General features: G+C 39.0%; 1 long non-coding RNA gene across 1 annotated transcript; it reads right to left on the bottom strand.

Annotated features, from left to right (window-relative positions):
* Positions 1-916: 916 nt before the first annotated feature.
* LOC120501386 lies at positions 917-7,958 on the bottom strand. The gene is made up of 4 exons (XR_005627347.1): positions 7,920-7,958; positions 5,798-5,966; positions 1,265-1,358; positions 917-974 (listed from the first exon to the last, which is right to left on the bottom strand). It is a non-coding gene; the product is annotated as an uncharacterized LOC120501386 (long non-coding RNA).
* Positions 7,959-8,421: the final 463 nt, after the last annotated feature.

Here is an 8,421-nt window from a genome sequence, read left to right as displayed (position 1 = left end):
ATACTTACAGATGGCACTGTTTTATTTGGATTTTTTACTGTCACTTTAATTTACATGTCTTTTCCCCTTGTGCTGAATGAGGCTGTCATCCAGCTTTGCTCTCAAACACCAAGGACTGCAGGACTAAGAAACATCTTGCCAAGGTTCACGTGTCCCTGGTGGAATTTTGCAGCTCAGCTCCTGCAGAACAGATCCCTTTGGCAGATTCTGCCTGATGGCCAAGAGCAGTTGGAGTACACAAAACAAAGTGTTTAAAGCTGTGTTTGAAAATATTAATTCCTGAAAGATGTCATTTACAACTCTGTTATGCATTTTATGAACTTTAGCTTATGCACAACGTGGGCAGAATACAGCAGAGTCAAATTTAAGGGGAAGAAACAGGCCTTTAGAGAAACCCAACACTAGGGCAACACTACTGAAATTAATTCCTTTCAGACACAAAGGCAACTTTTCGGTGTTCCCTTTGAGCTGCCTCAAAGCAGCTGTTTGCCCTGACACATCTTTTTTAAATCAAGGCTGGCATGTAAGAAAGCAAGAGCAGGAATTTCTCCTTGTTTAGGGCAGATTTCTCTCTCTCTTTGTAACTCAACAACTTCCCTCCTTTTGGTTGAATAATTTTCCTCACACCTTCCATGGTATTCTCCACTCTAAGGTATAAATTATTTATATTTTTGTGCATTAAGAGGCAGAACTCACTGCTTGACCACTGACAGACCTACAGCCAACAAGGAAGGAACAACACAAATTCAATTGAAGGCTCTGCTACCAGTTGTCTGGAAAGAGGGTAGTCCAACAGTCCAACTGGACAAACTTCCAATGAATCCATAAATTCCATAAAAAAAAACAAAAACATATCACTAATAAAGAAAAGCAAATATTTTGCAAATTATGATCTATTTACCTACCTGACCTCCTCATCTTCTCCAAGCTACAGGTTACAGCCAAGCTTTTCATCCAGGCCATATTTTCCAGTTCTGCAGTTCAACAGTGATGAAGAAAAGGATTACTGGATGGGGGAGGGGCCATTAATTATTAATTTTTATTTAAATTCTCTCACAAAAGTAATTTAAGAATGAGATACGCATCTATATATGTGCCATACCCCACACAAACAATTTCATGCCATTAACACCCGAGGCCAATCTCAACATCCAAGCACACAATCTGTTCCACACACAGAAGTAAAACCCAATCATTACAGTTTTCCCACACAGATTTTCTTTTGGGAAGAGACAAAAACACCTTTTTATGATCTGATGATTACCTGATAATCAGTTCTATCTGTTCATTCCTTGTGAACATCCAGATGCAATAAGCACACATGAGCACGTGTGCCACCATGCTGGAGTGGTCTGGGGCTTTGTTAAAATAGAAGACAAACAGTGATTTAAAGCATTACAGGGAATTTTGTCTTCCTTTACACAACAGCTGCTGCACACATATATCATGAAAAATTTCAGTTCTATCCAGTTAAAGGTCATAGAAATTTTACCTTTTTTATTTCCAGCTTCGAAATGTGCTGAATGGCCAGGTCTTTGTGGCTTTTTATAACTATTTAATGTTTCTCTCAGCCTGTCATACACCTGAAAACCAAACTAGAGTCTGAAATCCTATATAAGGTTTTAATATGCAATGGAGGTTGATATTTGCTCAGTGACTTTCAGTAATTCATTATCCTGGCTCATACCATTAAATAGTCCTCCAGAGCTAACCTGCATTATCTGGGTACTTCAAAACTATCAGAGCTATGAGATGAATCAGATTTTTTGGGGTTGTTTTACCTTCTTTTCTTTTTAGAAAAAAAATATTAAGCTTTCCATTTTAGCTAGTTTTACTGAGGAAGGCAAACCCATTGTCAAGCTTCACTGAAACGTGACAGAAAGAAGAAAGGTCTCCAACAGGTTCCTACAAGCCTTCCAAAGGCAGGTGAAGAGCTAGAGGAAAAAGATCCCACAACTGCCCTGGCAGAGAGAAGCACACAGCAGAAGATGACATAATATTCTAGGCTGGAGAATCAACACAGCAGGAAAAAAGCCAGAATGCAATGCCTGGACAGCATGGACAACTTCAGCAACCAGCAATGAAAATTATAGATTCTCATGAGCACCTGAGAAAAAATGTCCTTTGTTTTGTCTTCTGGTTCCAGGACAATTTTATATTTAAGACCTAAAGACTTTTTGCCTATAGATTTCATGTTGAAGCCATACAGCAGGACTGCTCACAAAATCCACTCATTCTATTTTCTATTTGACTCTGGGTAGTTACCAGGCATATGGTGTTTTCCACAAACCCCCTGGAATATTCCGTATTTCTTACCTTTCTCTGGTCACTACAAACCACTGCATGTGAGCCACAGCATTGACTGGAAGCTCTGAAGTACAGAACTCCAAAAATTAATTCAGCAGAGCTAAAATTATAGACCAATGTAAACAAATTGAAGCTCTATCAGAAAGTCTTGCCTTTCACTTTGACATCTAATAGCTCAAAGTTCCATCAAAAGCAAAACACCATTTCTGAACTCTTTCACAGCTGGCTTTTATGCTATGATAACCATTAGTGTCTCACTTTCTGTTCCTTTTATCCCACAGGTTATAAACACAGACAGAGATGAGGAAATTGCAATGTGTGACAAAATGGTGATTCTTTGGAGCATATTTTTGCAGTATAAAACATTATGCTCTTCTTTCTCTGCCTGTCTCTTTTTCTCTGCTTTTTTCCCCCATGAAGTCAATTCCCACAGTAATGCTCAGGGCAGAGTGTATCACTGCAGGGCCCAGATGGTTAACTGTGGAGAACTATTCTCCATCTGGTTCCTCAGCAATTTCCTTAAGCAGATAACTTGCAGCACTGGAGCTGTGAAGTTTTCCATGCAGCTGCTGTCTTTAGAGATGCTTGCCCCGTGTCTGGCTTTGGTTCTAATTTAGGAGGAGGAGCAAGGTTATGATAAAGTCCCACAATATTATCAAAATCACTTGGGAACAGGAGAAAATTTTTTGGGATTACTTTTTCTCCTAACAAGTGTCTTGGGTTTTGTAATAACTTTAAGTCCTTTAAATTTTTACACCGTTCAGTATTTCTTACTTTCCAAACCAAGGCAAACACTTATTTCCTTTAGCTGCATGCCCCTTTAGTGAGAACATAGACTGTTTTAAACATCAAGATGCTATTGCCTAGTAAAAAAGGTGATGCAAAAAATCTGTGGTGATGTTAAGAATAAAGTAAAATCAGCGGCAAAAACTTACTTCCAACTAGCAACTAGAAAGTCTCTCAGTGCATCTGGAGAAAAAAAAAGAGATGACCTGAATGCTAATACATGTACAGATGGGATGTTTGGACTGCAAAGCAGGAAAAATCCAATAGAAAATAGAAGAATATTTTAAGAAGTCCTAAAATAAAACCAGAAAGAGATTTTCTGCACTCAAGCTGCCAAACTCTCCAAGATCCAGTGAGCCTGGATCTTTCCTCAGGCTACAATGAGGTTTGGATCAGGCCACCACTTAGAGAAAACAAATAATAAATTTGCTGGAAAATATTCTAGAAGGATGATGTTGGATGGTTTGATTCTGTGAGGAAGGCACCTCCCTTCATCTACAAGAGTTATTAATACTAAAAGCCAGGAGTTAGAACTGCTTTGTGCTGCTACCAGAGATGCTCCTTCATCCCCCTGGGGTGACCATGAGCACTGCCAAGATCAGCTGGGTGATATTATTATTATTATTATTATTATTATTATTGTTATTGTTATTGTTATTGTTATTATTTATTAATCTGCAAACCGTTTATCCCTCATCACTTCTGGAAGAGAGCAGGGTTTGCAATCCAGAGCTGGTTTTGGCTGGAGCAGGGTGACTGTGGAGAAGTGTTTCTTCCCAGCCAGGCTGCTGCCTGCTGCTCCCAGCTGCCTTTGGATGGAATAGTGCTGAGCTGGTTGGTTTTTCCAGGCTGGAACCTGAGCTCCAAGCCAGAGTCAAATATTGAGTAGGCAAAACCACAAGGAGCAGACAGCTGCTCTCTGGTCCCAGCCTTGGCCCAACACTTTGAGGGTGGTGTGGAGCATTCATAATTAACCAAAACTGACTTTTTGTAAGTTTCTCAGGAAGTCAGTAAAGAGATGATGAAGAAAATTCACATTTTTAACTGTTTTAAAACTCAAACTAAGCAGAATTTTACAGGATTATAAAAAAAAATCCCTTTTGAGCAGGGTCCTTTCTCCCAGCCAAATAGCAGAGGGACAATACACAGGAAAGAGCTACTACATCTCAAAGGAAAACAACATGCTATATTTAAATTGAGAGGTTAAGAGGATTATTCTCTAATAAGTGTCAGGATTAAACAAAAAACCCAGATATATAAAATTAATGTCAGAATGCAGATTCATATGTAATGGTTTCATGGGAGATGGTGAAGGGAAGTGGCCAGTGTGCTGAGGATGCAGTTTGAACAGACAACGCAAGGCTGAAATACTTAACATAACAAAGGAACTAGAAATTAAATGGAATTAAGGAGGTAACAGATAGAAAACGCTCCAGGCTGCTGTTTCACATTGTTCTGGTTTCAGCTGGGAGCTAACATTCTTCCTACTAACTCATACAATGCTGTATTTTGGATTCATTATGAGAGAAATGTTGATAACACACTGGTATTTAGTTTTTTCTCAGTTTTTGGGGTTTTTTCCCCCCAGAGTTAAATATTTTTCACTTTGCCATGCTCTGTCAGTGAGAAGTTGCACAGGATGCTGGAATGGAGCATGGCCAGAACAGGAGACCCAAAGGGGCCAAAAAAATATTCCATATCATTATAATTAGCAGTGGTAGTTGCTGGAGTATATTTTACTTTAACTGTTAATCTGGTTTTATCTCAACCCTTGGGTTTTACATTTTTCCACTTCTCCCATCCCAGCAGGTGTGGGCAGTGAGAGGCTGTTTCCAGCTGGGGTTAAACCACAACTCACAGTCCTGGCCAAAGGAGCAGGACAGATGAGAGAAAGGATTCATATTGAACAAATTCTTCCAAGTTCTTCACAAGCAGAAACTTGAAAAAGAGAGAAATAACAAGGAAATATTTATGAAACTTTCCTCAAGGGAAAAGGGCATGGTGGATGGGGAATTAAAGTCTTAATGAAATAAATTGAAATATCACACTTCACAGAAAAATGAAGAGAAAACCATCATTCTTAGAGCTAAGCATTTATTATTTATACCTACTTTCCCCAGTGCACATTCCTTACCAGGAGGGAACTATTCAGAGGCTGATTTTTATTTCCTTTTTTTTTGTTTTTATCTGATATACATCCCCATATCCTTCCTACTTGTGATTATGTCAATCAGCCCAATTCCTTTGACATGAATGGATACAGGCTCTTTGCTCCACCTCAGGAGTCTGCCTCATCACCTCATGATGAGAGAGATTTATTATTAAATATTAATTATCATTATTGTTATTTTTATATTTGTTCCTACAAGCATCATTTCACTAATTACAAAAAAGTCTTTCTCTAGTTTTTGTATGCTCCTCGAACATTAATTTGTGCAGCAAAAGTAAAGAGTTTTTTGCCACATTTCCTTTTTAATGGACCTGTCATCTCAAAAAAAAATAGGAGAAATAAAGATTTGTAAATTTCTTTAAAATTTTAAATTTCTTTAAAATGTTAAGGGAATCTAAGTGGTAACAGATATGCAGAGTGATACTTCTAAGGAGAACTTCTAAACTGAGTCACATTTGAGTATTTTAATGAATGTAAAATGTCCCTACTGCCTTGAGAAGAAAATTCCCAGGTGAGAGGACGTTTTTTCTTTACCTTATTCTCCCTGATAGCCATGATGACAGACCTGTGGGCTCTGGAGCCTCCAAGGAAACGTGCTGCACTCTTATTAAAGGTTTGCAGTTGTGCTGTTCTCTCCCCTTGTCTCCAGATTCCAGCTCTGGACTGAAGTGGATGCTGAGGGATGTCTGGCTATCCAACTGACCTGTTTCATTAGAAGAAATTCACCCATAAAATATAACCTGGGATATTGAACTAAACAAACATTTCACTTCAGTGGGGGCAGCCACTTTAAAGTCTGTAAAAGAGTACAAAAATGTGCCAAAAAAGGAAATTCCTTAAGAGCTTTTTTTCCCCTGCTCTGGGTGCTGAAAGTAAATTAAATTAATTAAACACAACAGATTTTTTTTAAAAGAGCAATATACCAGCTGTAGTATTTTGGATTTTTTTTCTGCATTTTTTAAGTAGCTGACAAACTATATCTGTTCATGGTTGATCCTTCAAGGCCTCTAATTTGTTTGAATTTCAAGGAAACTGAAAAAATAATGTGAAAGCCTGAAGGCCAGTAGCTTCTAGCAGAGGCTTCTCTTTCCCATTCTGTAAATCTAATGATGCATGCCATCCTGAGCTACGAGAGATGTGCTGGACTGTCATCTCAGCTGTCAAAAACATGTGGCAGTTTCATTTAGTCTGGAGCAACTTTGACCACTTTTGCCAAATTTCATTAGGACAGATTTGCAGATGATGCAGCTGACACAATTGAATTCCAGCTCCCAGCAGTTCGTGTTGGAGGGACAGATGCTTGTGAAAATATACAAGCAGAACCAAGAGCAGGGTGACCACACAGTGGGAAAACGACTTCATCCCATTAGCAATTGACCATGAGCAAGTCTTGGGGAGCACAAGTATCAAATATGCACCGATAAAATTATTAAAAATATTTTTTTAAGTATGTGGAAATAGTAAGCTTACTTGGGAAAAGGTGAAAGAGAAACCTCAGGCATGATTTTTTCAGGTTCCTGTATCCTGCTGATGGCACTGAATGAAGTGCCTAACCTGCACCTACTTCCTGAGAAATCAAAGCCATTTCAGGTTTAGGTGAAACAACTCTCTTAAATGATACAAGGAATTTCAGCAACAACCTAGGAGGTGCTGCCCATGCTTAGAGACTCCCAGTGACATTCATTTGTTCCTAAGAGCTGTAAACCAAGACTACTTCCAGTCATTTTCCATATATGCTTTTACATATTCCTAAAACTCAGAGTTTGTGTGGGATTCCCTGTCATGCTTCATTATAAGACAGATACAGGAACTTCAGGCTTAAAATACTGTAGGTTTCAAAAAAAAAATATATTTTTAAATATATATATTTTCTTATACACACAATACACTGCAAAGGCACAGCCAGAGGTGACTCTACTCGGAGATTATTTTGTGTAATACACGTAGTCTCCTTCTATTTTTAAGTCCACACTTTAGCTCCTTGCAGCTGCAAGTTTTGTCTTAAATGGGAGAATAAATAAATAAATCCCAAAGAACAGAGCTCATAACAGCACATTAGCATAGATTCCTTTGTGCTTCTTGCTCCAGATGCACTGAGGAACAGCAAATCCTTTCAAGTGCTTCGCAGCAGCTCCATCAGTGAATCTTTTTATTATCATCACAGCAGTTAAGGCTGCATCTACACTGAGAGGGAATTGTACACCAAGCTGGGATGTGAATTTGTGTCATATCAGCTCTTTACTGCCCTGTGTGGGTATTCAAGACTGTGCTAAGGGCAGATTTGACATCCATTTGTTCTGGCAGCCTGTGCCATTCTCCTCTCCCCCTCTTGACCACCCAGCTCCTTCCAACATCTCCCTTCAGGCATCCTGGTACAATTGTTTGTGACACTGTGGGAAGAACTGATCCAGAATAATAAAAGCCATTTTTACTAGGTTATTTGAAACCTGTTCCAATCCCTTGAGGTAGTTCAAGGCATGGATGCAAAAATACCTGCACAGCTGAGGAGGAGGTGAAGAAACAGAAACAGGCAGGCAGCATGAGCAATCAACCTCTCACCCTGCTAAATAAGTATAGCAATTTACACCCAGCAAACAAAATACCTCAAAATCCTACATTCCCCAAAACAAACAAACCAAAACCCAAAAAAACATACCACAATTTCATTTCTGTTGTTTTAGAGATTGAAATTGGCTCACCAGCAGAAGCAAACTGCAGTCCCAGGGCAAGGGAAAAAGGTGCGAGTATTCAAAAAGGTATGGAGAGCAGGACCATGGAGGGAGTGACTCCATCTCTTTGGCACCTGATTGCAATTTGATTTTTTTCAGCTGTGGCTGAAAAAATGCCCCATTTGGTATTCATGTCATCAGTTTGTTAAAGTGTTTGTGCAGGAAACAAGGCGTTTCTGTGATTCCACTCTTAAGTTCACAGTTTAGGACTGCTGACCTATCTGTTTTTCAGAAATCTGATAAGAGCTGGGTTCCAGCTGGGCAGTCAGTCCCTCTCTTGGGGTTCTGGAGACTGACAGAAGTTAAGTGATTTCTGCAAGCAGAAGGCTATTCTAAGCTATATATTTTTTGTTAAAAATCCATAGAAACTAGAACAGTATTACTTACTATTTTTGGCCAAATGACAATCACTATGTGAACAATTCACAC

The sequence above is a fragment of the Passer montanus genome, unplaced genomic scaffold (assembly GCF_014805655.1).
Source record: "Passer montanus isolate IOZ18808 unplaced genomic scaffold, ASM1480565v1 scaffold1, whole genome shotgun sequence".
In the NCBI taxonomy this organism is placed as follows: domain Eukaryota; kingdom Metazoa; phylum Chordata; class Aves; order Passeriformes; family Passeridae; genus Passer; species Passer montanus.
This window is presented reverse-complemented; position numbering and strand designations above follow the sequence as displayed.